The sequence below is a fragment of the Furipterus horrens genome, unplaced genomic scaffold, assembly GCF_987537825.1.
Source record: "Furipterus horrens unplaced genomic scaffold, mFurHor1.1.pri manual_scaffold_6, whole genome shotgun sequence".
Taxonomy (NCBI): domain Eukaryota; kingdom Metazoa; phylum Chordata; class Mammalia; order Chiroptera; family Furipteridae; genus Furipterus; species Furipterus horrens.
In genome coordinates, this window is record NW_028327176.1 from 82,891,193 (window position 1) to 82,918,428 (window position 27,236).

Genomic DNA, 27,236 nt, shown 5'->3' on the forward strand with positions numbered 1-27,236 from the left:
TCCTTGTCTTTCATTATTGGATGATGTATAACCATTTCCCAAAGTGTTTTCTATGAAACAAGAGTCCATAAATCCACAAAGATGCTCCTCCTAACAAGATTCTGTTGTCAATTGCTTTATCAAAGGAATGCTTTTAAGATTCAGAAAGAACACTAGCATATTACAAACCCTGAGAGGTCTTTAAGAGAACAAAAACCTCACTTAGCCAGAATTTCTCAAACTTTTTATGAAGGAAAAAACAAACAAACAAACCTTAACTTGTAAAACACCTTTGAGAAATGCAGGGTAACCTATTGCTCATCCCGTTCTTTACCAGCCAGGGAACTTAGAACTAAATTTCATTCTCAATTATGGTCATTATGTTAATTAAGCTGATATACATGTGCATCCTCACTTTAACAGCTTGATTTTATGTGGGTACTTATTTTAATTCTGTCTGCAGTAAGGTCCTGTAACATTTGAAAGAGAAAGGATAGGGGGGTGGAGGGTAGAGGGCTGGGTGAAAAGGTGAAAGGATTGAGAAGTACAAATTGGTAGTCACAGAATAGTATGGGGATGTAAACAATAGCATAGGGAATGCAGCCAATAATGTTGTAATAAATATGTGTGGTGCCAAGTGAATACTGTAAATATGAGGGGGAATACTTTATAAAGTATATGATTGTCTAAAAACTGTGCTGTACACCTGACATTAATACAAAATAATATTGAATGTCAATTGTAATTTAAAAATAAAATAAAAAATAAATTTGTCCATTAATAAACAAAAAAAAAAAAAAAGAGAAAGGATGGATGTTAAGGGACTAAAAGACTTGAAAAGATATATTATTAACAATTTGAAAGAACATTTCATGTTATACAGATAGACATAGCTCATATTTAAACACTTTATTTATCTATTTTTAGAGAGGGAGAGAAACATTGCTCCAAGAGAACTACATCAATCAGCTGCCTCCCACACATGAGTAGCTGGGGACCTGGCCCACAATCCAGGAATGTGCCCTAACTGGGAATTGAACATGCAAATCAACCCTTCGGTCCACAGGCTGGTGCTCAACCCACTAAGCCACACTAGTCAGGGCGACACAGCACATATTTAAGAAATCAACACGTTGAAGAAGGTTTGATGTATTTATAACAAAGTGGGGCAGGCTTCATGCTCTTTTCATATGTAAACTGCTATTTGAGCAGTGTACAACTGACTTCTACTTATCTGTAATTTTTAAATCTATCTTGCCCTGAATTTCTCCCATGAATCTCAGCAATTCTGGTCCCATATGGATCTCATATGGAGAAGTACCATTTAGGCTTTAAGTTAAATCAAAACAAAATAAAACCTTATTAAAAATGATGGCTATTTATCAATGGAAAAGTGTTACATATAGAACTGAGGTATAACTTCACACCTGACAGCTATGGTGCAGCACATGGGATTGCACAGGTAAGTCTAAGAAGTTGGGCATTTGTGAAGAACTTAGCAGTTGAATGATCCTGAGCAGTTTTCTTAATCTTTCTATGCTTCTATTTCCTCATCCTTTTGCGATATTGTATGCATTAAATGAGTTAAAATTGTAAAGACTTTATAATAGTGCCTGGCATATGGCAAGCAGTAATAAGTATTTAATATTATTATTTTTGATAAAACTTTGGAAGTGAATGTGTTCACTGAAAGAAGATTGCATAGGAAGGTCATGGACAAAGGCTTTGGGGACCTTACAATTAGGGGTCAGGTGATCAGGAAGAACCCATACAGGAGACAAGAAGAGCCTGTCAAAGAAGGAGAATTGAGAAAATGCAAATACCATAATTATTACTCTCAGGTGTTGGTGCCCCCAAAATTGGCTAATCAAGAGGTCTGAGAAGTAGTCATGGGACAGATGGATTTCCAAGTTTTGGGGTTCCTCACGCTCTATGTTTTCTTTTCTTATGGACAGTAAGATTTTAGCTTACTCTGAAAGCTTTTCCACACCACTCACATTTATAAGGTTTCTCTCCAGTATGCACTCGCTTATGTCCAATTAGAGCTGAGCACTGAATGCGCCACATTCACTGCAGGTATATGGCTTCTCACCAGTGTGGATTCTTTTGTGCTGCCTCAGGATGGAAGTATGATGAAAGACCTTTCCACACACCTCACATCTGTAAGGTTTCTCTTCACTGTGGATTCTTTGATGACTGGTCAGCATTAACACTTTTAATGCTTCTCTTCAGTGTGGAGTCTTGTATGTTTGGTAAGTTCTACCTTGCTGTTAAAGGCTTTTCCACACTGAGGGCACCCATAATATTTCTCCTGTAAGTGGATTCTTTTGTATTTGCTTAGGTCTGAGCTCCAGCTGAAGGTCTTCCCACATTCATTGCACTCGTAAGGTCGCTCACCAGTGTGGATTCTTGTGTGTTTGGTGAGGTCTGAACTCCCACTGAAAGCCTTCCCGCACTCCTCACATTCATAGGGTTTCTCCCCAGTGTGGATTCTTCCATGCATGGTAATGGAATGCTTAAACTGGAAGGCCTTACCACAGTCAATACATTCATAAGGCTTTTCCCCAGTGTGCATAATCTGATGCAGACTGAGGTGGTTCCTGGTCGTGAAGGCCTTCCCACAGTCACTGCACTTGTGAGGCTTCTCCATACTGTGGGTTATTTTATGTCGGCAGAGAGCTTATCTACTGTTGAAGGCCTTCTTACACTGGGTACAGTTAAAGGGTGTCTCCCCTGTGTGCATTATCTGGTGCATAGAGAGCTGATTTTTGGTCTTGAATGCTTTCCTACACTCATTGCACACATACGGTTTCTCACTAGAGTGAATTCGCTCATGGATAAGTAGGTCAGAGTGCCAGCTGAAGGTTTTGCCACACTTGGTACATTCATAGAGTTTCTGTTCTGTAAGAACTCTATTACAAGGAATATGTTTTGGGTTTGGATTGAAGTTTTTTCTAAGTCCCTTCTGGTTTTTTCCTTTCTTGAAGGTCACTTTCTCACAGCCTTCTTTCTCTCCTCTTAGTTTCTCCCTCATTGGCATTTCCCGTTGATTCTCTAATTTTACACCATGTACACAAACTTCTCTAAACTTAGAATCCTGGGAAACAACTTTTAGGAGACTTTTAAGTTTTACCCAGCAGACTTCTCTATTTTCAAAAACCTTTTGTTCTGAAATTGCCTTCTCATTCCCAGGCCATGTCTTATCTGCTGATGCTTAAAAAAGAAAACAAAAAATGTCAGATGTTCAGAAGAAAAGAAACCAGTGAGGTGGGGCAGTGATACAATGCCAAGCTGTGGGAGAACAAATGACTTGCCCATGCTGGAAAATGCCAGCATTATGGCAAAAGCCTGTAGGTTTGAATAATGAAAAGTACTAAGATATTTCAAACTCAGTGACCTTTATAAAAATCTTAACAAATGTACTCATCCATTAGAACCTCCTAGATTAGTAAATGGCACCATCACCTAAGACAGGAACCTGGGAATCATCTTCAACTCATTTTCATGTTTAATTAGCAAACATTTTACAAATTCTACCTGTGAAGTCAGCTGCACAGGGATGCCAAAGTGCCTGTGCAGTCCCCATGTAAGGATCTGTTTGCTCTATTTCCAAGAATGGGCCCTGGGAAGCCATATTTCTGTGGTGTAACTCTGCCCACCTGGGTATAGCAGATTAAATATGGGAAACACCTGACCTAAAGCAGGCCAATTCTCTCTTCTTGAACTTTGGAATCATGATATAAGAGCAGGTAAGGCCAGGTTCTGAAGAGCTAGATCTTTAACACTTAAATCTGTGAGTCATTGGTAGTAGGACAGTCTATTGTACAGGAAGGGAATGTTCTGCCATCTGGACTGAGAAGCAGAGAAGGTCAGTTTGCCAAGAAAGAATAATAAAACAAACCCACAGAGTAGCAGAGAAGACAGCTAAAGAGAGGAGCCTGATGACACTCCTGTCCCCCCTTTGACCTGACCTAGACCTGCCCTTAGGTTCCATGACACACCCTGAATGATACATAAATTCTGTTCTTTTGCTTAAGCTAGCTTGAGTTAATTTCTACTATTGCTAACCAAAGAGTTCAAAACAATTTCTTATTACAGTACCTCTTAACTCTATCCTCTCCTCTTCATTTCCACCGCCAAGGCATTTTCACTTGCTAACTTCAATAACCCCAAATGTCCTTTAGTTTGGATGTCCTCTAATCCATCCTTTACACTGCTTCCAGATTATTTATTCTCAAAATCAAATCTAATCATGCCACTCTTTAGCTTAAAATATCACTATAATGGCACTACATAGTTCACCAGACAGAAAGGAAGTACAGCATACATTCAAGAGCCCCAGCTCTGCATTAAGACTTTTTGGGTTCAAATCTTAGTTCTGATATTTAGCTGTGCAAACTTGGGAGAATAACATAATTCTCTCTGGCCTCAGTTGCTTTATCTATAAAATAGAATATAGACTACCCATGACAATTAAATCTCAATGTATATAAAGCACTTGCAACACTGAAGTATTTAATCAGTCATAGCTATTATTCTAAGAATAACGTTCAAGGTCGGTAGTTTATACTTTCTTATGTGTTATTCCCTCTGCCTAGAATGCCCCTCCCCTAAATGATCTCACTTATTCCACATAACTTAGTTCAGTTGTCATTCTTCTGCAGGCTTTGGTCCCCAGGTCAGATTTAGATGCTTCTCGTCTAGGTTTGTATCCACCAGTACATATCTCTGTCCACACATCTCTATAACTCTCAGCACGCTATACAATATAATCACTTATTTACTTACCTGCCTTCACCCTAGAAAATAAGCTTCTGGAAGGCTCATGTTTTATTTGACTCTATAGCTCTAGTACCTTGTATAGTACCTGGTATACAATGGTTGCTCAATAAATGTTTTGTTGTGCGGGAGGAAGGGAAGAAGGAAGGTATAGCGGGTATTGTGATAAGGTAGCTAGAGTTGGCCTATAAACAAAGGACAATTTTTTTGAAGGACAAATGTAGCAAACAGTTTGAATAAAGAACTGATAATCTTCCATGACTGACTGGACAAGAGAGCCAGGGAGAATGGAAGGATAAAGTGAGAAAAAGGCAGAACAAGATATAGAAACAAGGAGAGACAACCCTGTGGGGAGAGATAAATTTGACTTTAAATATGTTGCTTTCTAGATGACAATGAGATATCCAAATAAAAACCAGAAGTTAGAAACATAAGCCTGCTGCCTAGGAAAGAGGTAAAGGTTAGAATTACAATGTGGCAGTTATTTACATATTTACATGCTGAAGGCATGAGAAAAACTAAGATCACAATAAGAGAATAGAGAAAGGCAAGGGTCCAAAGGCCCAGGACTCAAAATGGGGGTGGTCATGAAAAAATGAAGACAGTAAAGCAATGTTCACTTGAGTAACTGAAACACAGAAGGGAGATAAATTCTCTGAATGATTTTTTGAGGACCAATTTGCAAAAATCCTAATTAGGTAGCAAAGAACCAATTAGATAATCACAGAATAATTACCCAAATAATTTATTGCTTTCACTTCCTTTAGAGTTTTGCGAATGGATTTCCTTCTGAGCCCTTCAGAATGGATGATTCACTACTTAGAACATTCTATAACCATTTTGTCACATGTAACACAGGAGGGGACTGAAAGCTTCTCTATGACTCACCTAGGCAGAAGCAGCTCTGCTCCTCGCTCCAGTTGGGAGATTAAAAGGGGTTTAGGCAATGGGAATCCTGGTTGTGGACAGGGAATAAGTGTGTAGAGCAACACAGAACTGTCTTAACACTCGTTTTGACCCTTGTTTGCACATGGAAACAGGAAAAATAACCATTTAGACAGAGAAAAGGATCTATACAGGGGTCTGGTAACAGGTGAACAAACGGATTTAGGGACTTTCTCAAAAAAGCCTTACTCAGAAGGATAAAGAAGGATATTCTGGGAGACAGTATTTGATTGTATTTTCCTGTTCTTTTTAGGAGGATGGGAGTCTGTATAGGGAGGCTATCTGTTTGGGCTGCTAGGAATGAGTTCACAACTACAAGCTGAATACAGAGCAGCTAATGGAAAATGAGAGCCTTGAGGAGGCAAGAATCCAGGGAGAACAGAAGCCAAGTGTCTCCATTTTACCCAAGCAGAGTCCCATTCCAAAGAACTGGAAAACGGCAACTAGGTTAGCCAGATAGAGGTAACTCAAAACTTTAATTTTGGGAGAAGATCCTGATGATAAAGAATGAGGGCTCTGACTTTCAATATGATAGCCCATATACATCAATAAATAAAAGCAATTAAAAGAAAAAGGAAGGAAAAAAGTACTAAGCCAAGTACAGGGAAAGTTCTTACCAAGTGATACCATGACCCTGTAATTTTCCAACATCACATCTTTGTAGAGGTGCCTTTGAGTGTGGGTCAGACACTGCCAATCCCCATCACTGAAGTTCACAGCTACATCTTCAAATGTCACTGACTCCTGAAACAATATGTTTCTGCTGTCCTCAAGAAAACCCCAATGTTCCCTCAGGAAACAGAGGCAGAAGAAAGGAATTTGTAGGGAGAAGATTTATAGAAATATAATCTGGTACTGTTTTGTATATATTTGGGGAGAGGTGAAAGAGAGCATAGGCTTTCAATGGCAAAAATAATGAAAGAACAAATGATCCATAAGTGATTTGTCACCAACAAAATGTTCCTGATAAAAGGAAGCACCTCGTTTTAGAAGCTGCATAGCTGAACAATGCAGTGAAAATAAGGTTATATTTAGAAGGCTGGAAGAACGGAGGGGCTCAGCTTACTATAGCCTGGCTTATCAGTGTGATGTTTGCTCCTGGCAGGATTCCTTGGCTTTCAACTTTGGCAAAGGTGAGATATGGAGGAGTTGGTAGAGCTGAGAGAAGAGAAACATAAGCCAAGAGTCAATTCAGCACAGTATTAATGAAACACACTTTCATTCTCTCTTCCTCAAATGTAGAAGCTTCTGAAACTCTAACGTCAGGCTTAAGTCTCCTATGTTACATACAGTACTCTCCTTTTCCATTATTTTCTAGTCTCAGTTTTCAGTTTTGGGTATAAGCCCTGGCCAACAGCCAAGCCAGCACTTAAAAGTGCATGCTTCCTCTCTATCACCTATTACATGTCTTTCTCTGGTCTGTCTTCATCCTAGAATAACCTTACCCCACACCTAAAGGCCCAAATTACTGACTTCCAGCTTGTATGATAACATGTCCTCCTGTATTTGGATGGTTAAAGTCACTTCTTCCAGAAAGACTTGGGGTAAGGGTGAGGGAAAAGGAAAGCAAGGGAGGTGTGGAACAGAAATATACAGGTATAGGCCTAAGTCTCATTTCTTTAGGTAACTTCATGGCTGGTCTACCTCCAGTTAATTAGAAAAAAAATTTCCCTTGTTCATAATAGAGAAGAATCATTTTTACTCTTTGATTCTGAGTTTTTTTTAATGAGTTCCCTAGTATTAAGCCATCTTCCACATACCAATGTAGTACAGCACACACAGCCTTTAAAAAATGCAAAAGAGCCGGCCAAGATGCAGGCCTAGACAGATGTGCTGTGTCTCCCTCCACAACTAGAGACAATTCAACTACCTCAAAACTAGAGACAACCAGAAGTTCCAGAAAATCAAGCTGCATGGAAGTCCAACAAACAAAGATATAAAGAAGAAATACTCATCCAGACAGGTATGAGGGGCAGAGCTGGGGCGAAGAGGATGTGGTGTGGTGGTGACATCACGGCGGCATGGCAGGCCGGCAGAAAGGACAGTTCAATGTTTTTCAAAAGTCAGGAGGGACACCTGGGGAGCGTTCCCAGCCCCAGACCAGACCACCCAGCTCATGGTCCCAGCACCAGGGAAAATAAATCCTCATTGCTTCTGGCTGTGTAAACAAGTGGGGGTTGGGCAGAGGAAGAAACTGCTGGTCTCTCAGCAGAGTCTGCTTGTTTAAAGGACCCCCATGGTCCTAGAACATCTACAGATCCACCCACTCTGGGAACAACAGACAGGGCAACAGCTAGAGAGGCAGATAATCTTGTCTCATTCAAATGTTTGCTTGTGTGTTATCTTCCCAAGGAGACCTGGTGTAGCTGCCGTATTTAAAATGCAACCTACCCGGTCCTTCCAATCCCGATGTATGGCAGTTTCTGTATTTTTTTTCCTATGGCCTTTACCACTCTCCAACACAGTGAATAATGTACTTATAAACTACGTCTATTGTTGATTGTAGGCCTCTGCCTCACTACAATGTTGGCTCCTAGGCTCTTGAGGGCAGGGGTTTTGTCTGTTGCCTTCACTGCTGTATTCCCAACGTGTGAAACTGCCTGCAGTTGTGGGGCTCAGCCAGGAATGGATGCCCGCAGGCATGGATGCCGAAGAGAAGAATAAATGAGAAAGCAGGCGGAACGGGCCATGGGGAGCAAGAAGTGCAGAAGGTGTCAGGTAGGAAGATGGGATCCCCACCTGGAGAGGAACCGCGCAGGCCCACCTCCCGCCAGCTCCGAAACACACCTTCCAGCAGACAGTCTTTCCAGTCGGTAAATGAGAAAACAGAACTCCACTCCACTCCACTTCCTAGTCCTCCAATACTCTTTTCCATTGACTTTCTAGGGAACGCCTCAACTTTCTGGTTCTGCAGTTCTCTCAAAACGTTCAGCAGCCTCTTACTGCTTCAGCCTTCTAGGAATTGGGGCCACCAGGTGAACGGTGAAGATAGTCACGGTGGTGGCGATGTTAGCGCATTGGCATATTGGGCCATCACTGTCGTGGGGGGATGACTTCACTAGAATGGACAGATATTTGTTGACATAAATATATGAATAAGCTACTTCAAAATACTAAAAACAAATATTTAAATGATTTTTAAATTAAAAATTTATTATGCAAAATAATATACTAATCACTGGGACTTAACAAGAAAGATTGCCACACTTGTTTCATTTGCCTCCCAATTTTTCTTCTTTGGAATATTTTAAACCATACCCAAACATTATTTTAATTATTGTCTTCCCAGCTCTTAAAAGATTTTTCTAACACAACCACAATATCATCATCCTACCTAAAAAAATGGAAATAATTCCTGGTTACCATCTAATATTGAGTCCATATTCAAGTGGACTCAAATATATAAAATATTCTTTTTAAAAATCAGATCTAACATCTACATGCTTTATTGGTTGTTTCTCTTAATTCTCTTTTTATTTAGACATAGATTAGTTCCTCCTTCCATGTCCTTCCCTTCCATGGAACAAACTGGGTCATTTGTCTTGAATGTTCCATATGCTTGCTGCCTTTGTCTATTTGTGTCTTTATTTAATTTGTTACTCTAGCCTTGTCTTTCCTGTTAACTGGATGTTATCTCTAAATTTTTTGTTAGAATTCTTCTTAGATGGTACTAACATCCTTCTTTTTGCTTTATATCAGGAGGCATACAATGTCTGATTGTTCCCCTCTTTATGATGCTAAAATTGATCTACAAGTTCAGCACTTGAGGGTTAAATCTCTTTATGTAAATTTCCCCCATAAACCTCTCTTTTGGTAGTTTCATCCATTAATGATATTTGCCTGAATCAACCATTTCATTAGGGATTGCAAAATTGTGATTTTACAGATTAAATAAATTTTTCACATTTATGAGCTGGAATCCCTTTGTAAAGAAGGAGTCTCTCATCAGCCTGTCTATTCAGGGCTATTTGGTTATCCAGAAATATAGTCCATGCAGGAAAGACCATAAAGGTTAACATTTCAATTTAATTGCCAATATTCAGAGTTGTACCCTAGGCACTATGACCACTGATATGTTAGCTATCCTTCAAAATGTCATTGAGCACTGCCTTCTAGTGTCATAACCCATGTATCTCCCTCCCATATAATACCAGGGTTGGTATATGTGACCAATGGAATATGGCAGATACTAGGTTCTCAATATTAGGTTACAAAACAAACTGTAGCTTCTGTCTTGGTTTCTTTTTCTCTCCATTACTCTCAGATCACTCACTCTGAGGGAAGGCAGCTGACATGTTGTAAGGAGTGGTGAGGAGCTGAGGCCTCCTGCCAATGGCTGTGAGTGAATTTAGAAGTGGATCTTCCAGCCCCCAGTCAAGTTTTCAGATGACTGAGCCCAGGTCAATATCATTATGGTAGAACCAGAATCAACAGCTAAGTTGCTGTCACATTCCTGATCTGCAGAAACTGTGTGAGACAATAAATATTTGATGTTTGATTCAGATGTAAAGAGTAAAGAAAGGTAAAACACAAAATGGAGTCAATTTAACCAAGCTGCTAAATTATTAGCATTAGGAAGGTTGAAGCATAAGGAAAAAATACTTTTTCTTGTCTTAATTAGTCTGGAAACTTAAATTTTTGAACTATCCAGTCCTATGCCAATGCCTGGACAGTTATTCACCTACAGATAACCCTCTGACTACTCCCCAAAGGACTCAATGTGACCAAACCTCTATTTTTAATGTATATTTTATTATGTTGTTACATCTGTCCCAATTTCTTTTCCCTTTGCTCCCCTCTTCCCAGTACCCCCCTTCCCTCCAGCAATCCAGCCCCTTAGTTCATGTCCACAGGTCGTGCATATAAGTTCTTTTGCTTCACCCTTTCCTATACTATTCTTAACTTTCCCCTGTCTATTTTGTACCAACCAATTATGCTTCTTAATCCCTTCACCACTTCCCCATTTCACCCTCTTCCCACTCCCAGCTGATAACCCTCCAAATGATCCCTATGCCTATGATTCTGTTCCTATTCTGGTTGTTTGCTTAGTTTATTTTGTTTTTATTTTTTTAGGTTCTATTGTTGATAGTTGTGAGTTTGTTTTAATATTCATAGTTTTGACCCTCTTTTTTAAAGTATATTTTATTGATTATGTTCTTACAGTAGTCTCAATTTTTTTCCTTTGCTCCCCTCTGCCCAGTACCCCGCTTCCCTCCATAATTCCACCCCCCTTAGTTCGTGTCTATGGGTCATGCATATAAGTTCTTTGGCTTCACCCTTTTCTATACTATTCTTAACATCCCCCTGTCTATTTTGTACCAACCAATTATGCTTCTTAATCTCTATTTCCTCATTTCTCCCCTTTTCCCCTCCCAGCTGTTAAGCCTCCAATTGATCCCCATATCTATGATTCTTTTCCTATTCTGGTTTGCTTAGTTGGATATTGTTTTTATTTTTTAGATTCAGTTGTTGATAGTTGCAAGTTTGTTCATAATTAATGTTCATAATTTTGATCTTTTTCTTAAGTAACTTCCTTTGACATTTCATATAATAATGGCTTGGTGATGATGAACTCTTTTAGCTTTACTTTGGGAAGCACTTTATCTGCCCTTCCATTCTAAATCATAGCTTTGCTGGATAGAGTAATCTTGGTTGTAAGTCCTTGCTTTTCATCACCTTGAACACTTCTTGCCAGTCCCTTCTTGCCTCCAAAGTTATCAGCTAATAATCTTATAGGGACTTGTTTGTAGGTAACTCTCTGCTTTTCTCTTACTGCTTTTAAGATTCTCTCTTTATCTTGAACCTTTGGCATTTTAATTATGATGTGTGTTGGTGGGGTCCTTTTTGGGTCTAGCTTGTTTGGCACTCTTTGTGCTTCCTGGACTTGTATGTCTATTTCCTTCACCAAATTTGGGGAGTTTTCCTTCATTATTTTCTCACATGAGCTTTCAATTTCTTGCTCTTTTCTTTTAAAAAAAATTATTTATTTATTTGTTTATTTATTTATTTATTTTTAGAGAGACAGGAAAGGAGAAAGAGAGGGAGAGAAACATCACTGTGTGGTTGCCTCTCACTTTGCCCCCAACTGGGGACCTGACATGCAACCTAGTCATGTGCTCTGACTGGGAATCGAACCAGTGACAGTTGGTTCACAGGTCGACTCTCAATCCACTGAGCCACAACAACCAGGGTCTCTTGCTCTTCCTCTTCTTCTGACTCCCCTATGGTTTGGATTTTGGCACATTTAGAGTTGTCCCAGGGGTTCCTAAGTCTCTCCCCATTTTTTTAATTCTTGTTTTCTCATTCTGTACTGGTTGAATTTTTTTCTTCTTTATGTTCCAAAATCATTGATTTGAACTCTGGTTTCCTTCCCCTCACCATTGGTTTTGTGTGGATTTTCCTTCGTTTCATTTAGCATTGCCATTATTTCTTCCGTTATGCGTTTGGCATACTTAAGCATATCTGTCAAGCCTGTTAGCATCTTTATCACCAGTGTTTTGAACTCTGTATATGTTAGGTTGGCTCTCTCCTCCTCTGTGAGTTTGGCTATCTCCTTGTTGCTTAGTTCTGCCACTGGAACTTTGATCTGTTCCCCCTTTCAGGCCATACTTCTTTGTCTCCTCATCTTGACAGGTTCCTGTGTTTGTTTGCCTCTGTGTCTTAGGTAGAGCTGTCACTCTTGTTACATTTTAAGGGGCGAAGCCTTAGGCATTCATCAGTACAGGGCGACCTGTTTCACCCTGTTGTTGCGCTGTATGTAGGGGAGGGGTCTGCGAGATAACAATGCCACTTGCTCAGCACTCACCCCTTTTCCAGGGACTTCTCCCACTTCTGTATGGGACTGGTCTCTCTCTAGCTGTTGCCCTGGATGTCGTTCCCAGAGTTGGTGGATCTGCGGATGGTCTAGGACTGTGGGGGCTCTTTAAACAAGTGGACTCCACTGGAATACTGGCAGTTTCTCCCTCCACCCCAACCCCCACTAGACTGCACAGTCAGAAACAATGAGGACCGTTAGCTGTGCAGTCTGACCTGGTGCTGGGAGCACTCCCCATGTGTGCCTTCCTAGTTTTTCTTTTTTCATGTGTGACTGTGCTTTCTTCTGGCTGGCCACAGCCAATGCCACCACTGCCACCACCACCACACCAAATCCTCTCCACCCTGGCTCCACCCCTCCTATGTGTCTTCTTTATATCTTTGTTTGTTAGACTTCCATGCAGCTTAGTTTTCTGGAACTTCTGGTTGTCTCCAGTTTTGAGATAGTAGTATTCCTTCTTCGTTGTGGAGGGAGATACAGTGTGTCTACCTATGTCTCCATCTTGGCCGGCAGTCTTGTGACCAGACCTCTTGACATGTATCCTCCAGGCCACTTGGCTTCCATTACCTGGACCACCTGACATCTTATTGATAACCATGTTGGACCAATCCTAGAGCTAAGAATGCAGAACTGATAATTCTCAAGAATGCACTTTTACTATAATAACTCTTAACTTTTCTTTCTTCTTCAGAACACTTCTAGGTTTTACCTGGTTGCATCTTCAGTTTGCAATTCTAAATTTTGGGGTAATTTGTTATGCAGCAATTGGTAACTAATATTTTTTGTTTTTTCCTTTTTATCATCATTATGAGGTCATGGAATTTAATAGAACATTCAAGGAGTCATAAAAATTAGTCATTTTATTTGATGTTTAAATTATCCCATCTTTGGTCAGTGGGAGCACCTTTATTTTGTTTCGTGTGTCCCTTTGATCTAGCTGTAAAGTCGCTGATACCTTTTTTGCTTTCTGGCAAGACAAGATATTTCAGGCTTATTGTGTATATTACCTGATCCATTTCTCCATTTCATTTCCAATCAGCCATTTTTCCAAGGAGTTTTCATTTCCTTCAGTGGGGAGAATGATTGCATATCTTTGTGAGTGATCATGGTTAATCTCTTTTAAACTTATCAAAATGAAATTAAGTGTATTTAATTATGAGGTTGAATTTAAGCTAAACCACTTATTACCTGTGAGCATGGGACCCTAACTCATGCCCCAGTTTCCCTATCTGCAAAATTGTCAAATACTTAATTTTCAGTGTGGATTAAATGAGATAATATATGGAAATCACTTAACACATCAATTGGCATAAATTTTCATGATTAGAATAACAGAACTGCAAGTCTGGAAGACACTATAGTGATCATCAGGTACAGTTTCTTCATTTTGCACTTGAGAAAATGGAAGCCCAAGAAATTAAAAATTTGCCTAAAACTACAAAACAAAGGATAAAATTAAAAGAGAAATTAATGACTCCAGAGTCTTGTATCTCATACCTGTGCCATTTTGAATATAAATAAAGTTTCTCCAGCCCAATCAGGGCTTCCATGTATTCAAAGACAAAGGAGGCTAGAAGGTACTTGGCACATTAGTTATAAAATGGTATTATGAGATGTGCACTGATGTTACATTTAGACAACCTGATTCCTGGCTCTTCCATTCACTATTTGACATTTTGGGTGAGTCACTTGACACTTTTGCATCTCAATTACTGCATTTGTAAAATAGTGACAACAAATCCTTCATTCACAAGCTCATTGTGAGAATAAAAATACAATATATTGTATAATTATTGTACAAAATAGTCCGTTAATCCTCCAATTTAATAAAAATTTATCCTCCTCTAAAGGAAATTCTATTTGATTAGACTGACCCCTGAGTATACAAAGTCCCTAATTATGTCATTGAGCTCAGTGAATACAGTGTAAAGGCACTGAGCAAGGGACTGTAGGAAAGATGCTATGTATGGTCACATACCCTCCAGGCTGAATAGGTGTAGTCATTCTTCCTGATATCAATCTACTTAACAATACTATTGTCCAATACACATATATTCACAAGGTACATTTATGATAGACTCTCATAACCTTTGATGATATGAAGATAGTTTCCTTCCACAGCAGGCCCTTAATATACCACTTTAATAATCTAGTCCAATTGAGGTACAACTTATTTACCCTATTTTTTATTAACCCCAATTCCTCATGAATGATTGCCTAAAATAATTATTTCTGAAATTTTGTTAGTTGTCCATGTTAAGTTTTTCAACCTCTTAAATCCAAAGTTCACTTTTTTTACTTTTGAAAACTTGAATATTTGCCAGTCTTGGGCATCAGTTGGACTCCTTCAAAGGGGGACTTCAAGGGTCCTGTAGCAAATCTCCCAGACATTCAGGATATTTCAAGCAATTTTATCTGAGTATAAATATTTGCACTCATTTAAGGCAAGTAGTTATTCTTTCACTATCTCTTTGCATGTCCTTAAATTTAATTTCCTCATATTAATGTCCTACCACTTCCAATCAAAGCTCATCATCCTTAAGAAATTGAAGCCTGGCTGGTGTTAAATAATTATATGGCCCCTCTGCTATCTCTTGAGATAACCAAATTCATCATCTGGAGCTTTTGGGAAAAAAAAATAGCAACTTTCAGGCTTACAAAGGAATAATATAAAGAACATTTAACATCTAGTTTAAGATATAAATATTACAGGTACAATTAAGTCCCCTTGTCTATACTTCCCCAGTTCATCCCTACTTCCTACTCAGGTTAACAACGATGTTAATATTGATGTTATTTACTTCCATACATGTTTATATACTTTGAGTACATAGTGGGTAGCCACAGACACCATGTAATTTACATGTCTTACAAATTTTATACAAATAGGCTCACTCTGCAAAACTTTTAAGTTTAAAAGGCTTGATTTGATTTAGGTTCAATATTTTTGAGAAGAATATTTCATAAGAGCCCTGGCCAGGTAGCTCAGTTGGTTAAACCATTGTTCTGACATGCTGAAGGTGTGGTTCCATCCTGGGTTAGGGCACATACAAGAATCAACCAACAAATACACAAATAAGTGGACCATTGATGGCTGTTTCCCTCTTTCTCAAAATTAATTAATTAATTAAAATTTAAAAAGAATACTTCTTAAGGGTTACTATGAATTTTGTACTCAAATTTATGGTATTGAGATTTATCCTTAATGAAAAATGTAGTCCTAGCTCACTCATATTTAAAAACTATTTTATTAGTTATGCTATTACAGTTGTCCTAATTTTTTCTTTTTGCTCCCCTCAACTCAGCCCACCCCCAGCCCCTATAGTCAATTTCCACACCATTGTCCATGTTCATGTATCATTTATATATGTTTTTGACTAATCCTTTCACCTTCCTTCAATCAGTTCTCACCTCGCCCTTCCCTACTTTCAGCTATCGGTCTATTCATGTTTTTATGCCTCTGTTTCTATTTTGCTCATTAGTTTATTTTGTTCATTAGATATCACTTATAAGTGAGATGAAATAGTATTTGTCTTTCACTGACTGACTTTCTTCACTTAGCAAAATAGTCTCCAGTTCCATCCATGCTGTTGCAAAAGGTAGAAATTTCTTTTTTTTTATTCTGCTGTGCAGTACCCATTGTGTAAATGTACCACAGTTATTTTTCTTTATATATATATATATATATATATATATATATACATATATATATATTTGTTTGTTGATTTATTTATAATTTTATTGATGTTCAATTACAGTTGTCCCAAATTTTTCCCCATTACACTCCCCTAACCTGCCCATACCTTCCCTCCACAGTTAATCCCCACCATGTTGTCCATGTCCATGTGTCCTTTTATACTTGTTTCTTGGCTAGAACCTTCCTCTTCTTTCCCCATTATCCACTTCCCTGTGCCTCTCTTGTCACTGTCAGTTTGTCCCTTGTTTCAGTTTCTCTGGTTATGTTTGACCCACATATGTGCTGTCTAAAAGAGACACACCTCAGAACAAAAGATCTACACAGAGTGAAAGTGAAGGAATGGAAAAAATATTTTAAGCAAAAGGAGAGGAAACAAAAGCTAGGGTAGCAATACTTATATCAGACAAAATAGATTTCACAACAAAGACCATAAAAAGAGACATTACTTAAGGGAACGATCCATCAAGAAGATGCAAACCTTATAAACTTACATACACCCAACATAGGAGCACCCAATATATAAGGGAAAAAATGGAGGACTTCAAGAAGGATATTGACAGCAAAACTCTTATAGTAGGGGACTTTAACATCACATTGTCAACAATGGACAGCTCTTCCAAGCAAAGAACCAACAAGGAAATTGTGGCATTGAACAACACTCTAGATCAAATAGACTTAATTGATATGAACAGAACTTTTCACCCAAAGAAGCAAAATATACATTTTTTTCAAATGCACATGGAACATTTTCAAAGATAGATCACATAATATGACACAAAACAAGCCTCAACAAATTCAACAAGTTGAAATCATATCAAGCATCTTCTCAGATCATAACAGCTGGAAACTAGAAATCAACATCATGGGAAAAACTCAAAATGATTAAAATTAATGGAGACTGAATAACATGCCATTAAATAATGAATGGGTAAGCAATGAGATCAAGGAAGATATCAAAAAGTTTCTGGAAACAAATGAAAATGAACACACAACAGCTCAAAACCAATGGGACACAGCAAAGGTAGTCCTGAATAGCAGTACTGGTCTACCTAAAAAAGATAGAAAAATCTCAAATAAACAATCTAACCATACATCTACAAGAACTAGAGTAACAACAATAAACAAAGCCCAGAGTGAATAAAAGGAAATCAAGGATGATAAGTTACAACCAACACCACAGAAATGCAAAGAATTGAAATAAGTTGTCATACTATGAACAACTGTACGACAAGAAATTTGATGACCTGGATCAAATGGAAAATTTCTGGAAACATATAATCTTCCAAAACTGAATCAAAGAAGTAGAAAACTTGAATAAACTGATAGCAACTAGTGAAACTGAAGCAGTAATTTTAAAAACTCCCAGCAAACAAAAGCCCCAAGTCAGATGACTTCACAGGCAAATTTTACCAAACATTTAAGGAAGAACTAACTCCTACACTTCTCAAACTATTCCAAAAATACAAGAAGAGGGAAGACTCCCAAATTCTTCCTATGAAGCCAGTATTATTCTAATTCTAAAACCAGGTCAGGACACAACAAAGAAAAAAAAGTATATGCCAATGTCACTGATGAACATAGATGCTAAAATCCTCAACAAAATATTGGCAAACTGGATCCAGCAACATATTTTTAAAAGTGGGATTTATTCCAGGGATGAAAGAATGGTTTAATATTTGCAAGTCAATAAATGTAATACATCACATAAGCAAAATGAAAGACAAAAATCACATGATCATATCAATAGATGCTGGAAAACCATTTGATAAAGTACAGTACTCATTTGTGATAAAAATGCTCAGCAAAGAGGGAGCATACCTCAATATAATAAAGGCCATATAAGAGAAACCTGAGGCAAACATCATACTCGGTGGGAAAACCTGATAGCTATCTCCCTAAGATCAGGAAGAAGACAAGGATATCCACTCTCTCCACTTCTATTCAACATAGTTTTGAAAGTTCTAACCATGTCAATCAGACCAGGAAAAGAAATCAAAGGCATCCAAATTGGAAAGAGAGAAATAAAACTGTCATTATTTGCAGATGACATGATAGAGTACATAAGAACCCCCATAGGCTCCACCAAAAATATACTCAAACTAATAAGTGAACTTAGCAAACTAGCTGATACAAAGTCTTTATTCAGAAATAGAAGGCATTTTTGTACACCAACAATGAAATATCAGAGGTAGAAACTAGGGAAAAAATCTCATATACTATAGCAACAAGAAAAATATAGTACCTAGGAATAAACTTAACAAAGGAGGCAAAAGACCTGTACTCAGAAAACTATATAGCACTGAAGAAAGAAGTCAAGGAAGATACAAATAAGTAGAAGCATATACCATGTTCATGGACGGGAAGAATCAACATCATTAAAATGTCCATACTACCCAAAGCAATTTGTAGATTCAACACAATCCCTATTAAAATACCAATGACATATTTCACAGACCTAGAACAAATACTTCAAAAATTTATGCGGAACCATAAACAACCCTGAATAGCCTCAGTAATCTTGAGAGAGAACTAAGTAGGAGGAATCACAATATCTGATATAAAACTATATTACAATGCTACCGTAATCAAAACAGTTTGGTACTGGCATAAGAACAGACAAACAAATTAATGGAATTGAATAGAGAGCCCAGAAATAAACCCAGGTCTCTATTTTAATCAATATTTGACAAATGGGGCAGGAGCATAAAATGGAATGAAAATAGAGGTGTTGGGAGAACTGCACTGGTGCATGCAAAAAAATGAAACTAGACCACAGGTTACACCACACACCAGAATAAACTCAAGATGGATAAAAGACTTAAATGTAAGCCATGACACCATAAAAGTCACAGAGGGAAACATAGGCTGTAAAATTGCATATCTCCTACCCAGCAATATTTTTTGCCTATATGTCTCCTAGGGCAAGGGGTTAAATGAAAGAATAAACAAATGGGACTACATCAACTTATAGAGTTTCTGCTCAGTAAAAATAAGCATCAGAAGAAGAAAGGAGATCCAACCATGTGGGAAAACATATTTGCCATAAATACTTTGGACAATGGTTTGATCTCCAAAATATATAAAGAACTTATATGACTCAACACCAGGAAAACAGGCAATCCAATTAAAAAATGGGCAAAATCTGAACAGACACTTCTCCAAGGAAGACATACAGAAGGCCTATAGGCATATGAAATGATGCTCAACATCACTAGCCATCAGAGAAATCCAAATTAAAACCACAGTGAGAAACCACCTCACACTGGTCAGAATGGCCAGCATTAACAAATCAACAAACAAGTTCTGGCAAGGATGTGGAAAAAAATGGAATGCCAGTGCACTGTTGGTAGGAATGCAGACTGGTGCAACCACTATGGAAAACAGTATGAAATTTCCTCAAAAAACTAAAAATGAAACTGCCTTTTGATCCAGTGATTTCACTGCTGGGATCATAACCAAAGAATCCTGAAACACCAATTCGAAAGAACCTATGCACCCCTAAGTTCATAGCAGTGCTATTTACAATAGCCAAGAGCTAGAAATAGCCTAAGTGCCCATCAGTTGATGGGTGGTTCAAAAAACTGTGGTACATTTACAAAATGGAATACTATGCAGCAGAAAGATAGAAGGAATTCTTACCTTCCATGACAGAATGAATGGAATTGGAGAGTTTTATACTTAGTGATATAAGCCTGGTGATAAAAGGCAAATACCATATGATCTCACTTAATACAGGAACATAATGAACAAAACAAACAAATTAGTGAAATAGTACCATAGGCATGCAAACTAGGAACAGACTGACAGTGGCCAGATAGGAGGGGGCAGAAGGAGAAGAAGGGAAAGAAGGGGAAAGGGCTAGTCAAAGAACTAGTATAAATGACCCACGGACGTGAACAACAGGGCGGGGATTGACTATGGGAGAAGGGAGGTGGGCAGGACAGGGGAGAGCAACATGGGGAAAATGTGACAACTGTAGTAGAACAACAATTAAAATAAATAAATTTTTTAAAAATTAAGGGCTTAAGTGGAGCTGAAATTAACCTTTATTCTTCCAATTTGGAATAACAAGTAAGTCAAACTGTATCACTAGTGGCTTTTGAAATCTCTTCTATGTATTTGCCTAACATTCCTTCCCCAGAAGATTATAAAGCAGAACTTGCCAATTCCAAAAGGAAAAAGAAAATAAAAGGACAATTTACAGGGAAACATTAGAGTGGCTGAAGCCTACAATCAAATCAATGATTTGGAAGACCAGAAAGTAAAAAACAACCAATCAGAACAATCAAAAAAGGAATAAAAAATTAGGGTAGGATAAACAGCATCTGGAACTGCTTCAATGCTCTGACATTCACATCATAAGGGTGCCAGAAGGAGAAGAGGAAGAACAAGAAATTGGAAATCTATATGAAAAAAAAAAATGAAAGAAAACTTCCCTAACTTGGTGACGGAAATAGACATGCAAGTCCAGGAAGCACAGAAGATCCCAAACAAGATGGATGTAAGGAGGCCCACTCCAAGACACACCATAATTTAAATGCCAAAGATTAAAGAGAAAGAGACTTCCCATAGACTGTCAGCTGATTTCTCAAATGAAATGTTACAGACTAGAAGGAATTGGAAAGAAAAAAAAAATTGAAGGAGATAAGGAGTTTCCCAGACAAGGAAAAGCTAAAGGTGTTTGTTAACACCAAACCAGTAGTGCAAAACCAGTAGTGCAACAAATAGTAAAGGTCTTGCTTTAAGAAGAGAAGTTAAAAGAAAAAGAAAAGAGATGAAAATAGTCTAACAATAAAATGACACTAAATAAATATCTATCAATAATCATCTTAAATGTAAATGACCTAAATGCTTCAACTCGAAGACATAGGGTAACTAAATGGATAAGAAAACAAGACCCATATGTATGCTGCCTCCAAGAGACATATCTCAGAGAGAAAGATACACACAGACTAAAAGTAAAGGAATGGAAAAAGATATTTCATGCAAATGGAAAGGAAAGAAAGCTGGGATAGCAGTACTTATATACACCAAAATACACTTTAAAACCAAGGCTATAGTAAGAGACAAAGAATGACACTACATAATGAGAAGGGAACAGTCCAACAAGAGTATATAAACCTAGTACATATGTTGCTCCCAACATTGGAGCACATAAGTATGTGGAGCAAATATTGATGTACATAAAGGGAGAGATCAATAAATATACAGTCATAGTTGGGGATGTTAACACCCCATTAAGTTCAATGGATAGAACTTCCAGACAGAAAATCAACAAGGAGACAGCAGCCTTGTCTCCTTTGACACACTAGGTCAAATGAATTTAATTGATATCTTCAGAGCTTTTCACCCCAAAGCAGCAGACTGTATATACTTTTCAAGTGCACATGGAATGTTTTCTAGGGTAGACCACATGCTAGGACATGAAGTAAGTATCAATAAATTTAGAAAGACTGAAATCATATCAAGCATCTTCTCTGACCACAATGCTATGACACTAGGAGTCAATCACAAGCAGAACACTGAAAAATACACAAACACATGGAAACTAAATAACATGTTATTAAATAATGAATGGGTCAACAATAAAATTAAAGAAGAAATCAAAATATACCTTTAAACAAATGAAAATGAAAAAAGAACAATGCAAAATCTGTGGGACATCAGGAAAGCAATCTTGAGAGGGAAATTCATAGCATTACAGGTCTATCTCAAAAAAACAAGAAAAAGCTCAAATAAATAATCTAACTTCACACTTAAAGAAACTTGAAAAAGAACAACAAGCAAAGCCCAAAGTGAGTAGAAGGAAGGAAATAATAAAGCTCAGAGCAGAAATAAGTGAAACAGAGTCTAAAAAATCAATATAAAAGATCAAGAGCTGATTCTTTAAAAAGATATATAAGATTGACAACTTTTAACCAGACTCATCAGGAAAGAAAGAGAAGGAAACTAAATAAGTAAAACCAGAAATGAAAAAGGAGAAATAATAACTGACAGCCAAGAAATACAAAGGATTGTAAGAAAATATTATGAACAATTATATGCTGTAAACTGGACAAACTGGAAAAAACGGATAAGTTCCTAGAAACATGCAATCTTCCAAAACTAAATCATGAAGAATCAGAGAATCTGAATAAACAGATTATATCTAGTGAACTTGAAGCCATGATCCAAAAATTCCAACAAACAAAAGCCCTGGACCAGATGGCTTCACAGGTGAATTTCACCAAATATTCTGAGAACTAATACCTCTCCTTCTCAAACTATTTCATAACATTCAAGAGGAGGGAAGACTCACAAACTCATTTTACAATGCCAGCATTATACTAATTCCAAAACCAGATAAACACAAGAAAGAAAGAGAATTATAGACTGATATCCCTGATTAACAGCGGCACTAAAATCCTCAACTAAATATTAGCAAGCCAAATACAGCAGTGCATCAAAAATATGAGACACTATGATCAACTGGAATTTATTCTGGGAATTAAAGGTTGATACATTCACAAGTCAATAAACATGATACACCACATAAATAAAATTAAGGATAAAAACCACATAATCACATCAAAAGATGCAGAAAAAGCATTTTATAAAATCCAGCACTGATTTATGTTAAAAAAAATTTAAAAAAAAACACTCAGCAAAGTGGGAATAGAGGAAACATACCTAAACAAAATAAAGGCCATATTTGAAAAAAAATTGCAGCTAACATCATTTTCAAAGGGCAAAAACAAAAGCAGTGCTAGGCTTAGCAGATGAAAAATATCACTGGCTTCATTTAAGCTTTGGATCACACAAAGTCCTCTTAATAGCCCTCTTATTAGAAGTGTTGTTGTACTGCAGGAGCTCAGCTCCAAGCAGGTTAACTTTTGATTAGGCGAGACCAAAAAAAAAAAAAAAAAAAAAAAAAACAGTGGAGCACTGCACAGAGAATACCAAGTTTATTCTCACAGCAGCAGGCAAGAGAGTAACAATAAATCTGGCTTTATTCTATTCTCATGTTGGCAGACAAGACAGGAGTAGAACACCCACCTTTATTTCTTATTCTCATGGCAGCAGGCAAGACAGGAATAAAGGATCTACCTTTAGTCTCATGATGGCAGGCAAGACAAGAACAAAGCATCTGCACCACCTGAACAACAGGGGCTCATATATGTAGGAAATTAAACAAAAGTGGCACAGGGCTAAGAACTGTGAAATAACATCGCACTTGAACACTAAGGCACTCTCTTACATAAGGGTGAGCTGGGAAAATACATGTGTGTGGAAGCAGAGATCCTGACTATGGTCATCTTGACATGACACTCCACCCCTCCAGAATTCTCACCTCACAATCTACATGACAGGGTTCTTCCACAGGGGTCCCTGTGTGAGAAAACTGGAGAACTGAATCCAAATTCCACAGCAGCAATATAAACTGCAACAACAGAAGGAAATATCAACTACAATACATAGAGCTGTAATTAAGCCTGTACACCATCCAGAGGCTAGGGAGGCCCCAGCAGGTTATGGGTGATGCCCACTTGCTCATCCTGTAACTCTTGTAAAACAAGGGATATATGTGTTGGACATCAGGGATATACATGCAGCATTCTCTATGGAGCAAAATGCATACCCATCCCTGCGCAGCAGTTAGCATATCTAGTGCCATTCTATTTTGCAGCACCACGTCACACAGCTGCCTGGCCTCCTCATTGAGAAAGGACAGCGCATGATGAGTCACATTCAGGGCCTGTGCTGTATGCTTGGCTAAGGCAGTTACCTCCACTTCTGTGACTATGCTTACACCTTGGGAGAGAATATGGCTAATAAATAGAACCACTAAGCAGTTCTGTTCACTCAGTACCTAGCTTTAAATGTTTCCTAGTTGGTAGGCATTTGCTTCAGGATAGATAAAATGTGACCTGGAACATATGGTTGTTCCCATGTGCAGTGTCCTGTCCACTTGAAAGGCAAATAGGGCCATCCAAGAGTCCCATACACCCATATGGTCCCCCAAGGAACTTGGAATGCACCTATATAGGCAGTGCCATGTCTTCCCCAGGGATCCACACTGGAGACAACATGGATTTTGTGGCACAAGGGTGTGAGTAACTACCCAACTGCCACAGGGATCTCAGTCATGGTGCCATTTCAGCATTCTAGATAGAGGGTAGTCAGGTATGCTAACTCTACCATCACCAGCATTAACCAGCCTAGCCCATACCAGAGTGAGTACCTAACCAGGACTTGGGGTGATTCTTTTGGCTGCATACCAAGCCCTTAAGTTCAGTTCATGTGTCACTCTATAAAGAGGTTGGGTCAACATCAGTCCAATGGCACAGCCACTGCCATGCAGAGTTGTTGGCAGGTTGCAATGCCACTAATCCAGTGGCATTGCTGCTTGGCATCTCTGTGCAGACTCAGCATGCTGAGGCACTCACCACATCAGTGAAGGTGATGCACAATCCACATGTATATTTCTATAGACCTTAAGGGTGATAAAAACATGTTTTAGTGGTACTAACAAGGGTAAGTTCTGCCTGTCCAGTAGGATACATGCTAAAGAGGAATCTTGAGATAACACAGTAGCAGGTATAGAGTCCCTCTCCAGTTTTACCACACCTTTACTCTCCTCCCCAGGGGAATTAGTTTTGGGTCAATATGTAAGGCTGTTGGAGGGGCATGCATTGGCCATAATAGAAGAACAAAACTGCCCCACAAGATGTTTGTGGTCTCTGCATCCTTCAAGTATACCACCATGACCTAATGAGGCCACACGGCTATTACCCAAGGTATGCATATCAAGTCAGCTTGAATACCTTGGCCCCATGCGGCCACTAATGCTAACCATTGTTGATCCGTGTGGCAAAATTCCAAAGGCCAGGTCCATTGCATCATGTCACCCAGATTTAAGGCTATTGGTGTGAGCAAGATAGTGTCATTCTCTCTTCCAAAACCAGGCTTCAACATACCCTCTTTGGTGCATACTTGCAGTTGCATGGGGGCTGTGGCTAGTTAAAGCAGAGTCAATAGGGGAGAGCACTCTTTTCCTTGGCTGCTCATTGAGGATGCATAACATGGTCCATAACTGTGAGGCCCTCCCCTTCAGAGAGCCTGTCTCCACCATAAGTCCCTTTTTTAACAGACTGTTATATACCTTTCAATGATGTTGATCCCCTGTGGATTATATGGGATGTAAAACTTCCATTGGGTGCTCAGATCCTTGACCCAGGCCTGTAACCCTTTCCCAGTAAAATGAGTTCTTTGGTTGTTCTCTATAATTAGGGGGCAGCCATAGGTGGCAAACAGTTTTTCTAAGTACTTCTTGGTGGTCTGCTGATCAATGTGCCTGTTGGGGAATTCCACCAAAAAACTTGTTGCAGTATTCACACAGGTCAAAGCATATCAGAAACCTTCCAAAACTGGTAAAGGACCAATGTAATCAATTTGGCATCTTACCAGTGGCAACGCACCCTAGGCTATGTGACCTCCTTCTCGGGGAACCCACCATAGTTGGTGCTTGGAGCAGACCATCCACTTTTGGTATGCCTGTACCACTGCACAAAAGGTCAGGGGCAATCCGCATTGTTTCATTACCATCCACATAGTGTGGCGACCTGCATGAAGGACCAATGGAACCAGGTGTCTGGCGTTTCTTCTGGCCACCATACCTGAGCAAGGGTATCTGTCTCATCGTTTCCAGGGGAGGCCAATAGGGCATGTCCAGTAACATGGTACAGGGTTACCTGTTTCTGCTGCCCTAATGTCCATAGGTCTTGCCACATGGTTTGGCCCCCCACAAGGGCCTATGAGCCACCATCCATCCAGATTATAGCCACATGGGAAACCAGAGTCAAACCGTGATACATGACCTAGCTGTCAGTACAAATGACAAGAGGGGAAGGTTCATTGGTAACGAGCATGCACACAGCTCATAACTGTCCATTGACTACTCTGTCCTGTTCCATGTCCCATCCATATGGTTTCTGTCTTAGGCTGGAAGACCAACACTTTCCTGTGCCAGGCTTCCCCTGACCTGACCCATCTGTATACCACACATCCTCTGACATCGGGGGTTGGTCTTCTTTATAGGGTGTTGCAAAGGCACTCAGCTCGGGCATTGTTCCTTCAGTCTCCTGTATTCCAAGGTATTCTACAGGTTCCAGGACTTGTTGGAGCTTGTCCACTTAGGGGGCTCAAAAACATGGTACTTCACTGTTGTAAATATGTACCCCACTTTACTAGTGTGGGTGTTTGTGCTACCCCACTTTGGGGCTTTTGTACCAGTCATGCAACCAACCTACTATTGGATACATTGTGGTCACCTTTATGGGGGCAACACTTGTAATAGGCTCTGTAGCTACCAAGGCATGATATGTGGCAGCTAGCCGCTTTTCAATTAGGGAGTAACAAACCTCTACTCCCTTCCAAAATTGTGACCAAAATCCAACAGGTTATAATATCTGTTCTTGCTATTGCCATAGACCCCCAACCATACCCTTTGGGGGTAATATGGACATCCAACTTGCAAGGTTGTGTTGGATCCAAAACTGTCAAGGCCTATACTGTTTTTCTGGCCAATTTAGCTGCAGCAAAAGCCACTTCATGCTTGTGTTCCCAGTCCCACCTGACTCCTATCCCTACCAAGTGGTACAAAGGTTTCAGAATTTGTGCCAAATGCAGAATAAACACCCTCCGATAGCCTAACACACCTAAGAATTCCTGTAGCTGCTGGACCATTGTGGGGGTTGGAAATGCCTGTACTCTATCAATTATTGCCTCTGGCACTACCTTCATCTTACCTGACCAGACAACCCCCAAGAACTTTACAGATAAACCAGGTTCTTGTATCCTGTTCATGTTTACTGCCCATCCTCACTGCTGCAAATGCTTCAGCAAGACAGGCACAGCAGTTTTTAAATCTATAAGAGTCAGAAGTCAGCATGATATCTTCAATATGATAAAACTGCACTGTTTAGGGCTTTTGACACATTGCTAAATCCTGTACCACAAACCCATGGCATAGTGTGGGGCTAT

General features: G+C 39.0%; 1 pseudogene; it reads right to left on the bottom strand.

The window, feature by feature from the left end:
- Positions 1–1,816: 1,816 nt before the first annotated feature.
- On the bottom strand, positions 1,817–26,320 carry ZNF311 (zinc finger protein 311; annotated as a pseudogene).
- Positions 26,321–27,236: the final 916 nt, after the last annotated feature.